The sequence below is a fragment of the Leucoraja erinacea genome, chromosome 10 (assembly GCF_028641065.1).
Source record: "Leucoraja erinacea ecotype New England chromosome 10, Leri_hhj_1, whole genome shotgun sequence".
Classification (NCBI taxonomy): Eukaryota; Metazoa; Chordata; class Chondrichthyes; order Rajiformes; family Rajidae; genus Leucoraja; species Leucoraja erinaceus.
In genome coordinates, this window is record NC_073386.1 from 18,137,439 (window position 1) to 18,152,286 (window position 14,848).

A 14,848-nucleotide genomic window follows, 5' to 3' on the forward strand; every position below is an offset into this window, starting at 1 on the left:
GTGGGCTTGCTCAGCAGATTAGGATGCACCTGTGGAGGGAGAAACAAGGTCAACGTTTCTGTGGCTGTGGGGTTATCAAAGCCAAACGGACTTGATTACGCCAACTAATCTGAGTTTTTAAGAGGATGATCTGGAGACATGCAGTGTAAAAGGAGACATGAAAGTGAGCACTGCACTGCACATCATGTGAAACCATGTTCTGAGCTCAATTCTGCTGACAGAAGAGTCATGTTCCTTCGTGTTCAATGTCATTGCCGTCACTCTGACGTTGAAAGACTTGAAGCCTACACAGTGTGGGTGTGAAGGTCAGGTCCTGGTCTGAAGAAGGGTCTCGACCCGAAACGTCAACATTCCTTCTCTCCAGAGGTGCTGCCTGTCTCAGTGGAGTTACTTCAGCTTTTTGTATTGATCGTAGGCTTCAATGAATTGTTATGTTTTAAATGTTATTGAAAAGACATGTGTGGATTTTCTACCTGTAATAAATGACCTTTCACCGAAGAGACGCATAGTTTTTGCGGTTCATCCACCCACCCGGATGAAAACCAAGAGTGAAACGTTTCCTGTTTACTTCAGCAGTGATGATAGAGTTCCATTCCAAGTAACATTGTGAGATCTGGTCTGCTGAGTTGTTGTAGGTCAATGTTTTCTTTGAGCAACAGCATCCTGGTAGACTAGAAGAGCAAAATGGAGGATGCACAGTGAGAAGAAAGGAATTGCAATCCAAGTGAGGATGGCACAACGAGGTTGGGTGAAAGCCAAAACTGAAATGTAGCCCATTCTGAATCAAAGTGGACCAATCCAGAATGTTTACCAAACCTGAAACCAGGCCATGATTTTATGCTGGGTTACCACAGAGCTGCATGCAATGAATTGTTGCTGGATGTAATGCTTATTGTTGGCATAGGGAATCAATGCTGTCCCATCAGCAGCCCCAGAGTCGGTTTTCCACAATTCACAATAAAGTGAACGTCTTTTTATGGTAAGTGTGCCAGGAAACGTAGCAAACTGCCGTTGTTTTCAAGAGAGAGTTAGATATAGCTCATAAGGCTAACGGAATCAAGGAATATGGGGAGAAAGCTGGAATGGGATACTGATTTAGGATGATCAGCCATGATCATATTGAACGGCGGGGCTGGCTCGAAGGGCTGAATGGCCTACTCCTGCACCAATTTTTTATTTTGCTATGTTTCTCCTGGAAGTTTAAGTTTGTGGCAAAGTGCAAGTCCTGTTCTTTGTCAGGTTTGTCTAAGTCTATGGGCATGATTTAGTTGAGCAGCCTGAAGAAGGGTTCCAACCCGAAATGTCGCTTGTCCCTGTTCCCCAGGGATGCTGCCTGACCTGCTGAGTTACTTCAGTGTATTTTTTTGGCACAGTTGGTGGTCAGTTATTTTATTACATCTATTTCATGGGTAAGGATTGTGCTGCACACATGATGGCATTATTTCAGAAGACCTTTCATACTGTCAAGTCCTTCAGTGTTAAGGATTAAAATGGCACTGGGTAATGTCAGCAATGGCAGATTTGGTTTAGTTTTGTTTAGAGATACAGCGCGGAACCAGGCCCTTCAGCCCACCGAGTCCGTACTGACCAACGATCCCTGTACACCAGCACTATCCTACAGACTAGGGATAATTTACAAATTAATCTACAAACCTGTACATCTTTACAGTGTAGGAGGAGACCAGAGCACCCGGGGACGACCCACGCGGTCATGTGGAGAACATACAAACTCCATACGGCACCCGTAGTCAGAATTGAACCCGCGTCTCTAGCAACTACTGCTGTGCCACCCCGGTAAGATCCTTAAAAGGTAGATCCATGTTTAAGATGTATGTAGTGTTAGCAATTTCTAGCCTGTCGTTGACTGATTTGAATGTTAGATACTTGGAGATGATACTGGCACTGAATCACAACCCTTATCACCTCTTTGCTCACAGCATATGAGTGTTGCTGGCAAGGCCAGCAATTATTATTCATTCCAATTGTCCTTGAGCTAGGAACACAATTAAGAGTCAGCCATACTGGCATGACTGTAGCCACTTAGGGCAGGCCATATAAATGTGGGAGATGTCCTTCCCTGAAGAAAGGACATTAGTGACCAAATTGATGGTGGTGGGGAGTGGGTTGTGATAACTGGTAGGCTCATTGTTCCTGTCGTTGATACTGACTTTTTTTTTTCCAAATAATGTATTATTTGAATTCAATTTCCTAAGATGCTGCAATGAGTTTTGAGCAGGTCTCTGAATCAAAAGTCCAGGCCCCAGATTACTAGTCCAATAGTTAAAGGAAAATGCTACCTTGCTATGAAGAATTATGCTTTAATATCTTGACATCTCAGTTTGGTAGCTTCTTCCTCTACAGTTTGTTTCCTTGACACCTCTCGTGAAATGATGAGTTTAGCCGAGTGGAACTTCATCGATTTGGGAAGACTGACTGTATCATTCTTTCTGTATCAGTGAAAAAGTAGCTGCTGCTCTTTTAATAAGATTCTGAATGTGAGAGTTTAGCTTTCTTTTGCTGTCAGTTGGCATATAATTCATGAGCATTTCCTCGCTTGAGGCAGGGTACCATTAATGCAAAGCAACCTGGCTGTAACAATCTAATCCACCCCTTCCACCCTATGCCCAGTGGAACAGAGATCATTTGTTACACTCTATTTAGGAATATAACCTGATAGTCTATCCTTGTTATTATGGACCTCTTTATAACGAATTTTGGTTATAGCAGACCGAATATCCCCACAATAATCCAACATCAGTGGCTCTTTAAGAACACAGGCTGCTCGTTACACTGCGGGAGGTCATTGAAATGGACAAGTAATTGCCTTGATCCACACTTGTGCAATGATACTCTATCAAATACTGTAACAAACAACCTTTAGTATTTTTTTGTACTAAAAACTGCTCCCATCTTTGGGATGTCAAGGGCAGTGTCTCTCACCTCACCGTGGATGGCTCAGTGACGCAATGGTAGGGTTGCTGCATTACAGCACCAGAGACCTGGGTTCGATCTATGGGTGCAGTCTGTACAGAGTTTGTATGTTCTCTCCGGGACCCGCGTAGGCTTTCTCCAGGATACCTGGTTTCCTCCCACATCCCAAAGACGTACAAGTTTGAAGGCTAATTAGCTTGGTTAAAAAAAAAGTGTGAATTGCCCCTAGTTTGTGTAGGATAGTATTAGTGTGCGGGGTCGGTGCAGACTCGGTGGGCCGAAGGGCCTGTTTCTACGCTGTATTTTTAAACTAAACTAAACCTACTTGAATTTGACTCTTTGATCCACGTTTAAACTACAATTCAGATATGCCAGAATTGATCTGACATGATTAATTAGAGATCGATCTTAACAGTTGGAGAAATTGAATTAAATTAAATTAATCTGTATTAATAGGCTTGTGCTCGTTTTGGATACTGCAGATCTACAGATTGGGAAAACCCCATCTGGTTCACTATGTCCTTAAGGAAAGAACATTTGCCAGCCTTCCTCAATATAGGCTAATGTGATCCAAGATTAACAACAACGTGCTGTTTGAAATAGACCAGCTAATCCTGGAGCAAATAAAGTGCATATGCTATACCAGTTTAGTTTGCAACACTTGCACCTTGTGCATTAGGAAATTTCAAAACAAAGTCATCACCGTGTTAACCAGGATTCTTGAAATATACATTAAAGCCTTTGCCCTTGTGGTCTGTACAACATTGAGGCTTGCACTTTGTACTTTTTAAAGATGCAATAGTATCTCTGAAAGAATGGCTGTGAGCAGTCTTTGATGCACAACTTCAGTTGAAAACAGAGGAGCTAATCCTTGGGAATTAATTTTTAAATGGCATACAAATTTGGTACATTGTTGGTATCTTGTGGAATGATTTACAAATGACAGCATTGGCATGGTGGATAGCTGTGGATTAAACCACGTAATATAAATTTCAGTTCTAGAGCACCTCCTAGTGACGAGTTACAGATTTTTCCATCAGTGTGTTCTAATCATAAAATATGCAGTTATACAATATTGACATTTGCATTATCTACATTCACCGCACCAAACAAAAAATCCATTTAATTACATGATGGCAAGATGTCATTCTGGCAGTGGAATGTCTGAGAGGTTAGCCTCGCTGTTGGTGTTCAAAGGCAGGGCAGTCTGAAGAAGGGTTCCATCCCGAAACGTTGCTATTCCAGAGATGCTGCCTGATCCGCTGAGTTACTCCAGCACTTTGTATCTTCAGAAGACCCTATAGAGTGGACTTACAGAGGGTTTGAGGCGGCTGCCTGAAATTTAAGTGTGCCACTCGTTGTGTATTCCTACACCTTGGAATATCTCCGTCTTCCACAGTCAGTTTAGTTTAGTTTAGTTTTGTGACACAGCTCGGAAACAGCCCACCGAGTCCATGCCGACCAGCGATCCCCGTACTCTAGCACTATCCTACACACTAGGGACAATTTACAATCTACCAAATCCAATTAACCTACAACCTTGTACATCTTTGGAATGTGGGAGGAAACTGGAGCACCTGGGGAAAACCTCATGTGCTCACGGGGAGAACGTACAAACTCCGTAAAGACAGCACCCGTAGTCAGAATTGAACCGGGTCCAGCAACTCTACCGCTGCGCCACCATGCTGTCCCCATTTGTGGACAACTCATTACATGGAATGTCTCTGGCAGATAAAGTGCATCTTTCACTGGGTTAATGATCTTCCAACAGTAATCATTGCTTGCTTCAGTATGTACCCCTGGCTACAATGCACTGAGCAGAGCCCTATGTCATGCAACTGCTGAGGATGAACCTCTACAAAGCCCCTACCCTGTCTTTCTGGCACCTCGTGGCTCGCACTGTGTCCACAAAGAGGTGGATGACCATCTCAACTGCATTGTACCCACCTGAAGGGATAGACACTGTAGGGTTGGGACTCTGACTACAGCAAAGGATCTGACAAAGAGAACTCTTCCTACCACAATCCGCTCAAGGGTGGCACCACTAGTTTGGGACAAGGAGATAAAGCATTCTGCTCAGAACCATCTAATCTAAAACAAGGGGTCACAGTTTAAGGACATGGGGGAAATCTTTTAGGACCGAGATGAGAAAAACATTTTTCACACAGAGAGTGGTGAATCTCTGGAATTCTCTGCCACAGAAGGTAGTTGAGGCCAGTTCATTGGCTATATTTAAGAGGGAGTTAGATGTGGCCCTTGTGGCTAAAGGGATCAGGGGGTATGGAGAGGAGGCAGGTACAGGATACTGAGTTGGATGAACAGCCATGATCATATTGAATGGCGGTGCGGGCTCGAAGGGCCGAATGGCCTACTCCTGCACCTATTTTCTATATTTCTAATTGGATCCACTATCTCTTTCTACCACAGATTCTCCAGGACATTCCATGCCAATCACTGTCTGTCTGAATTGTGATCAAAGGTGGTGTTTTGCACAAATGTTACTTAAGCTAGGTGGAACAGCCAATGATATGGCAGGGCTGCCTCTTTGATCCTCAGTGTGGTGGAGTGAAAAATGGGATTGATCTGCAGAACAAATCTATGCAATTTATTTCCCATGGTTGTGGCAGGTAGCTTTATTTTACATTGTCTTCTGGTTGATGGAAATATATCTATGCTTTTTGTATTTGAACACTGATATGGTTAGTAGTTCTCCTCATCCATTGACTACTGGGACCATTTTCATGCCATTCTCCTTGAACTCGATGCATCGGCAAATATAAAGAATGTCTAGCATCCATGTTGTTTTGGAAGTGCTGAGCATTCTTTCTTTACGGAAAACTAGCATTGAGACATCTCATGGTCAGAAAGTTTGTTGATCACTAAACCCACCAGACCTAGGATTCTTCTGGAGATTCTTGGGGTGAAATACAAATATGATTTATTTCATGGATATGGAACCAAGACAATCTGATGTTTCTACATTGGGCACCACATATCAGGCTGATGGCCACCTGTCATTCTGGATGTAAATGGTGCTGCCTATATGCTGTTACATCTTGCTGCAGCGAAAACAGTGCTGTGGTACATTGTCAATGCTAAACAGAAATAAATAAATCCAGGTATTCATGTTTGTGGTTCCTTAGTGTTTTAAATTGCATCTTGATGATATTGCATTATAACTGCAGTCCTTCGATAAGCTCATCATGTCAAGAATGCCCGGGATACCAAATGGATCGAAAACAATGTTCCCCAAAACCATTGGAACTTCACACATGAGTGACAAATGATCAAACTGAAGAGGTCAGTTTAATAGTCTAAAGCAGATTACATATCAGATTAGGTGTGCAAGGTGGTGCAGTGGTAGAGTTGCTGCCTTATAGCGCTTGCAGCACCAGAGACCCAAGCTCGATCCCAACTACGGGTGCTGTCTGTACGGAGTTTGTACGTTCTCCCCGTGACCACATGCGTTTTCTCCGAGATCTTCGGTTTCCTCCCACACTCCAAAGACGTTTGTTTAGCCATTTGTATTCTTGTATCATTGTTGAGTTTGACTGGCTGAATCGTTGAATACGAAGAGCAGGTAAAAATCAGCTATCGGTTTCAATTTGATAACAAGAATATTCAGCTTGTGTTAAAATCTTTATTGTGTATTTATGTATCATTTCAATCAATGGACTAAAGTTGTGATGGTTCTGTTCAAAAAAAAATCCCTCCTTTGCTTACATTTTGAGATAGCACTGGCGTATTCACATAAAGTCACACAATTTAGTTTAGTGCTGGTACTGCATTCTTTACATAAATGTACCTATGTGTAAATCCATTGGGTGGCAGGTGCAATTAATTGCTGACAAGCAAACTTTTATTTTGCTTAAACTTTACTCCATTGAGCTGTCAAAAGCAGCCTTTCCCTTTTTTTAGTGGATTACAGCATCATAATGCTTCCTTATGAATTAAAATTAATGAAATTAAATGAATTTATAACATCAGGTGTAATCGGCGATCGAAAGTCTCATTAACAACTGTGCCGTTGATATATTTTTTTCACTTCAAGAGATATGAATGCCAAGAAAGTCTCCTATACCATGACAATGCTGCACTCAAAACTCCTTTATGTTAAGTAAAGTCTAGAAACCTGCATTTTGATTTAGTTAAATAGACACAAAATGCTGGAATAACTCAGCGGGACAGGCATCATCACTGGAGAGAAGGAATAGGTGACGTTTTGGGTCGAGACTCTTCTTCAGACCTGAATTACAGATTTAGATTTAGTTACTTTACTTTAGAGGTACAGCGCGGAGGCAGTCTCTTCGGCCTGACTATGGGCATGGCTAGGAAATGAAAACTACCAATGTAATGTCTTCTCAACACTCATCTACATAGCCTTGGTGAATAACTAACCCAGCAATGCACAGTTATCTGTGTTGGTGCAGTTTGTGGATCCTGTGTCACTGACAGAATTGGTTCATTTGAGGAGATGTCAACAAACATGTCCACAGGCTGTACTTCTGTATGAAGGCATTGATTGTCTCAATGAAGGGCTGTAGCAAAGTAATCATCTTGACGATTGCCCTATTTGATTTTCTCATCGTTCAGTCATTGATGAAAGAGTCAGCATGTGTCAGAGATATTTTTAATTCTGTCGCCAGCCATCTGTGGATTACTACTCTCCTCATCTCTGACTCATGGCAAGATGGAGATAACACTTATCTCCATGGCTACTAGTTCTGCAAGTCAACTTTGGAAAGTTGCGGCAACTTTATCTCCAGCCATTTCCCTCTTCCCCGAGCTGTGGGCTCTCTCCTGCGTGTGATGGAGGTCGTACAGCGAAGAAACAACGTGAACGAGCTCGGTGAATGGATAACGGGGGAGGTGAGGAAGTACACAAGAAGAAAGTGAAGGACAAAGTGCTGAAACTTGCGTGGGTGTGATAAAGTGATGTGATGGCATAATCTTGGCAAGAGCAGGACTGTGACAGAGGCTTGGTTTGTGCACTGCAGCGTATGGGGCAATTAGCAAAATATACTTGCTTTTTTGCAATAGGCCATTAACCACTTGCTGCCCTTCAACATTCCCTTGGCCCCCTCTCCAGTCACTTCAAACTTGGCCTGCAGCAAAACACATGATTGTATCTGCATGTGTCTCTCTTGACTACATCCGTCCATAATTCAAGGGAAGCATTATTGAACATAGTTCTGCTTTTTGAATCCATGGTAAACCTAAACCCCATATTCCATTTTTGTTTTGGTTCTTTTAATTAATAAAGTCAAGATCACATCACTTTGGCCCATGGTCCCTTCAAAAGGAATTAATCAGGATTACCGTATCCATCTACTGTATCCATTGTTCAGGATGTGGACTCATACATCGGCGAGACTAAACGTAGACTAAACGCAGTCGCTGCCTCAAAAAGGCTGCCAGCATCATCAAGGATTCACACCATCCTGGCCACTCACTCATCTCCATGCTGCCTTCAGGTAGAAGGCACAGGAGCCTGAAATCTGCAACATCCAGGTTCAGGAATAGCTACTTCCCCACAGCCATTAGGCTATTAAACTCCTCAAACAAAACTCTGATCATTAATAGCCCATTGCACTTTATCTGTTTATTTATGTGTGTGTATATATATTCATTGGTATATGGTCTCACTGATCTGTTCTGTATTTATTTATGCCTACTATATTCTGTTGTGTTGAAGCAAAGCATGAATTTCATTGTCCTATCTGGGACACATGACAATAAACTCTCTTGAATCTTGAATCTTGACTGAGAGATCATTTTGTTGAACACCTTCTCTCAGTCTGCCTGGACCTACCTGATCTCCCCGTTGGTAAACACTTTAATCTCCTTCCCTTTCCGACACTGACCTTTCTATTCTAGGTCTGCTCCATTGTCAGAGTGAGGTTAAACGCAAATTGGAGGAACAGCATCTCATATTTAGCTTGGGCAGCTTACAGCTAGTGGTATGAAAATTTATTTTTCTAACTTCAAGTAACCCCGGCATTCCCTCTCTGTCTATCCCTCCCCCACCTAAGTCGCACCAGCTTCTCGTTTTCACCCAACAAACAGCTAACAATGGTCTGTTTCATTTATCATTGTTTCTTTTTTGCATATCTTTCATTCATTGTTCTTTATCTCTCTACATCGTCGTCCATATCTCTCATTTCCCTTTTCCCTAACTAGCCTGAAGAAGGGTCTCGACCCTAAACGTCATCCATTCCTTCTCTCCAGAGATGCTTAATCAGGATTAAGTTGGAATATCCAACTCATTAACTTTGATGCTGTGAATTCCCACCTACATTGGCTCAGACAAGTCCTTTAATTAATGAGGGCTAATAAGTCATTCCCCTGATGGAATGTTAAACTACAAATATCAATCAACCATTGATGCAGAAGAATTTCCCATCTTATGACATCCGTATGTTGTGCAGCACTGATTGCACTTATGATGTAAACTAGATTGATATCAGTTGTGATCAAATGTAACACTTTAATAACTTTCACCAGCCAGGTTCGTGTTTGAACAGAAGGCTCTTGGCCACGATGGTGAGGAGTTTTCTCAATCGAGAATGGGTCTTGCTACACCCAGAAATAGGTAGAATGGGGAGACAGAAGAGAATGTGCAAGAGAATGAGAGCTGTCTGCTGAGAAAGGACTGGTTTCAGTGTGGCATGCAACAGGCAGTAATGATTCAGTCATCATTCGCTCGCCTGCCTGAGTGCAGCTTCCTGACTCTAATTATTCATTGCAGAAACAAAGATGTTAAAGGTTGCGAAAAGAGGAAAGACACGAGCGGAAAGAGGTGGCAGCTCTTGCTTAATTTACACTGAATAAATTAGACTGGTGTCTTTTCGGTCTGCGCACAACATGGGAGGCTGAGCCTTCGTCCTGTGGAGCCGAGGTGGTAGTGAATGTGAGAAGGAGAGGAGGTGGCTTCAAAGAATTCCACTGTACGTCTCTGTGTAATGGAGAATGAACGATTCTTGTCTCCTCTCCAATTTAGATTCTGGCAAAGGGGAATTTTGAATTTGGATAATTTTATTTCACAGTAGTGTGGATATTGGATTGGCACTCTCAAGGAGTAGGGTTGCCACCATCCCTACACTGAATAGACCCTGGTACACTCAGGTGAGGAAAACTGCAGGAGAGTCAGAGTGAGAATCAACATTTTGTTTTGTGCCTCCTCTTGAAAATAGAACATAACCCCAGAAAATGAAAATCAGGGCAAGAAAATAAATCTGTTGGCAACTTAAAATATATCTGAGGTCTTGGAATTTGAATTTAGGACATTAGATAGCAGATTAAAACGCAGGGCTTCCAAGGTTGGAACTTCAGAATTACTTTGGGTGCCACGTGCCAGCGAACATGATAGTAAGAGGAGGGGGTCAGGTGAATGTGTGGCTGAAAAGATGATGCTGCGGGGACAAGTTTTGATTTTCAGATCCTTATCACAGTTTCTGGAAAATATGGGACAAACCTGCACAAACCATACATAAGAACATAGCACAACAATAGGCCCTTTGGCCCACAATGTCTATGTCGAAGATGATGCCAACTCTTATCTGCCTGCATGTAAGCTATATCCCTCCATTCCCTGCATGCGCATATGTCGAAATAAAAGTCTGTGAAATGCCACTAACATCTGCCTCAACCACCACCCCTGGCAGCACGTTCCAGGCACCCGCCACCCTCTGTGTTTATATATATATATATATATATTTTAAACTTCTTTAAACTTTGTCCCACTCGTCTTAAAACTATGCCCTCTTGCGTTTGATGTTTTCCTACCCTGCGAAAAAGATTCTGACTGTCTACCCTATCTATGATTGTCATAATTTTATATACTTCTATCAGATCTCCCGATATAGCTTGCGCCTGAACCAAGACGTATCTAAAATCCTTGCAGGATTCAGCGTCGCTGAAACTGGAGCAAACGTTTTAAGCTAAGTTGACCGTTTCGACTAGGGAATAGGACATTGTAAAGAAGGGCTTTTGGGGCTGAGGAATAACCTAATGTAGACAAAAAGTTACATCTGTCCAGTAGGAAAGAGCAAAGGTAAATCTGATGAGGCATACGTGAAGAATGGAAGGCTGTATCGCCTGTTTTAATGCAAGGAGTCTTACAACTAATGCCGATGAAATTAGTGTTGTTTAGCATCTGGGAATATGACGTTGTTGCCATTACAGAGACAAATTAAAAATGTGCAGGTCTGGCAACTTAACATTCTAGGGTTAGACTCTTGAGAGCAATATAAAATAAAAGTTGGCCTTGCAATATTACTGCAATAATCTATAACAGCCATCAGGAGGGAGGATGTCAAGAAATGTTCCTCAAATGAAAACACATGAAGGGCCTCCAAACAGTGGGAGTGGAAGAACAGATCTGTAGCAAGTCACAATGTATAAAATTAGGAGCGAGAGGGTAACCAGAGAAAAACAAACTTGCAATCTGTGTGTAGAGCAAGAGAGCCTTTTTAAAAATTTCAAAATAGACTTTATTTGCGAAATAAATATATACAATACATGATCCAAACAAAACTCCATCCGACATTCTCGGACACTATACATACATTCAATACAGTTTCCCCAAATCACAATTTTACCCCACACCCTTGCCTCTCATGTGGCCCACTGGCGTGGAGTGGGCCACATATTATTTTGAAAGGCGTGTCCACCACACCCTGCCCCCATGTCCAGCAGCAGAAGGAACCTAGTTTGGTCCTCCCCCACCGAGCCTTGGCGTTGGCTGCACCAAACTTCAGTGCCTCCCTCAGCACGTACTCCTGCAGTCTGCAGCGGGCCAGTCGGCAACATTCCCCGACGGACATCTCGCTCCGCTGGGTGGGCATCTCACTCTGCTGTACTGTTTTATGTATACATAACTTTAATTTCCCTCGTATTTTTAAGACTTCTTAGTCAACACGTTCCAAGATTGAATTCCATAAGATGCAGTGAAACTTTAGCAAAAATTTGAATCAGGGAATTATTGTATTTCTAATGACTGTCTTTGTAATCATTTTGTGGCACGGATTAACCTTTTTTCACTACATATAATTTTAACATTGTCTAGTTTAGTTTAATTTAGTTTAGTTTAGATTAGTTTAGAGGTACAGCGTGGAAACAGGCCGTTCGGTCCACCAGGTTCGTGCCGACCAGCGATCCCCGCACACTAACATCATCCTACACACAGGGGGCTATTTGTACAATTATACCAAGCCAGTTGACCTACACGCTAGTACATCATTGGAACGTGGGAGGAAACCGGAAATCCCGGGGAAAACCCACGCAGGTCACGGGGAGAACGTACAAACTCTGTACAGACAGCACGCGTAGTCAGGATTGAACCCGGGCTCTTGGCGCTGTAAGACAGCAACTCTACCGCTGCGCCAACGTGCTCCCCTTAATTATTTGAAACTCAATAAGTTGATGAACAGATTTTGCATTTAAGAGAATAAACATAATTCAGCAAACCAGGTTACTTATTTTGCAGTAAATGACGAAAAATTATTTTAGTCTGTTTTCTGCAGCCATTGGATTTGTTACCTTGAGGTCTTTAGTTTGCCTGTTGCATGGTAGAACCTAGATTGACAGGTTCTCAGATTCATTTCAACAAATGTAATCACTGTAGGTTAGACCACAGAAGCTTCCAAAAACTTCCAAGATCAGCCATGATTGAATGGCGGAGTAGACTTAGTGGGCCGAATGGCCTAATTCTACTCCAATAACTTGTGAATTTGTATTGTTGACCTGCAATGACACCAATATGGATGAACAGTCTGCAGAAGGAACGCAACTCAAAACGCCACCTTTTCCAGTCTGAAGAAGGGTCCTGACCTGAAACGTCACCCATTCATGTTCTCCTGAGATGCAGCCTGACCTGCTAAGTTACTCCTACATTTTGTGTTTTTCCTTGGTCTTGTCAGTGTTTTACCTCAAAAAGAACAACATAAGTACAGGTCAATATTTTTTTGGGAAAATTAAATTAAAATGAGTGGATACTTGAAGGACAACCGCAGCTTTAATATATAACATAATTTGTGTTAACTATAATACATATTTATAAAGTAGCCAAATATAATGAGAGCAACTCAGCAGTCAAAATCCATAGTCAGAAAGCAGGCCTAAGGACATTCACTAGTTAATCGACTGTCTAAAATAAGAAAGCAACAACTACTGCATATGTCAGATGCTGCACTCCCTTGTTATTTATAAAACATTTCCTGTCAGATGTACAGGTAGCTCTTTGGTGTGAAAGGCATTTCATTGAATTTGGAGATGACTAAATCTGAGAAAGTCCAATCAATCTTCAGTTTCTGGTTCGAAATGAAGCCGCGATCGATCTGCATTTGACTTTGGTGTAACACTTTAGTCACGCGGCTGTTACATTTGTCTTTAAAATTTGGTCGCTGCAACTAAATCTGAGTCTCGAATTTAAAATACAATTTAAAATCTACCTTGTTTTTTGCAGATCGAATCCTCTTTTCTGAATCGCTGTTTGGAAGTGTAGTAGTGTTGATACCTTGGACAGCATTAAAATACAGCACAGCTAAGGCCAGATGGGCATGCTGTTTCATGCCATGATTTTGCATCACTCTACACTTTCCAGGGTTGCAGGAAGGTGGGGGAGGGTCACTACCTTCTACACAATAAATTACTTCATTGTCTACTGCACATTCATTTTTTTAAACTAATTTAACAGTGCACCCATTTCCTACTTGCTTAGTTTAGACCTTGTGGGCACAGAAAAGATAATCTCTGCTACTGTTTCATGCCTGTCATGGAAGCAAGACTTCCTCAGATTGTTTCCTGTGGGTGATGATGCATCGTGGAACCACGCTCACATTATTTAATGCCAACTGCAGCACTCTTCCTGTGCGTGTGGGCATAAACAAGCAGGTAGCGAAATACTTCCAAGGAACAAAGTAATGGAACAATAACCCAATTGCTTTTTTTTTCGTGTGAACCTACTGATCAATAGGACACTTTCAGGTCTTCCAAGAGCTCGGAGTGCTTGAGGATTTAAAAGGCCAGCAGACGAGTGTATAAGATTATCTCTTTTCCATGCTCCCTGTGGGTGGCACCATGGAGCAGCTGGTAGAGCTGCTGTCAAGCAGCGACAGAGACCCTAGTTTGATCCTGACCTCGGGTGCTGAGTGTGTGGAGTTTGCACGTTCGTCTCATGACCGTGTGGATTTCCTCCGGGTGCCCGGGCTTCCTCCCACATTCCAAATACATGGGGGTTTGTAGTTTACTTGGCCTCTGCAAATTACCCCTAGAGTGTAGGGAGTGAATACGAAGGTGGGATCAAACAGAACTAGTGTGAACTGGTGATCGATAGCTAGCATGGACTCTGTGGGCCGATGCTGTATCTTTCAATTCAATTTTGAATGCAGCCTCCTTGCTGAGAGAATATAATAGCTGAATTTGTCTGTTTAAATACAACCAGGGATCGATGTCCTATGCACAGTTGTCACGCAGTATTATTTATAGCGAAGGCAGGATCCATTTGAAGTTATAATAAGTGAGTGATAAACGGATTGAACCAGGTGCGGAAGGAAAAATGAAGCCCTGTTAACAGCGGGCTGGGATGGCATTGGAAAAGTAGGGGATGGGAGGACACGTGTGTAGCAAAAAGAGAGGAAAGAGCACACTGCCCCCCACCCCCACGGACTGTCTCCCTCGGATGGTCACATCGCACAGACACATCTGCACTTTAGTCTGTTTTGACTATTTTACTGTTGTAATGTTCTTTGTACAAACCATGTTCTCGGGGTATCTAAACCTAAATTTTAGTAGTTACTTAAGTTATGATGTCGGATGGAAGCTGCATACCCAAATCTCGTTGCACTTATGTGCAATGACAATAAAAGTTATTATTATTATTATTATTATTATTATTATTATTATTATTATTATTATT

At 42.2% G+C, this 14,848-nt stretch overlaps 1 long non-coding RNA gene across 1 annotated transcript in view; it reads right to left on the reverse strand.

The window, feature by feature from the left end:
- LOC129700859 (uncharacterized) overlaps nucleotides 1–13,517 on the reverse strand; it is a 28,497-nt gene extending 14,980 nt beyond the window's left edge. The window contains exon 1 of the long non-coding RNA XR_008724113.1: nucleotides 13,383–13,517. This is a non-coding gene — a long non-coding RNA (uncharacterized LOC129700859). The remainder of the gene's footprint in view (nucleotides 1–13,382) is intronic.
- Between the last annotated feature and the right edge of the window lie 1,331 nt (nucleotides 13,518–14,848).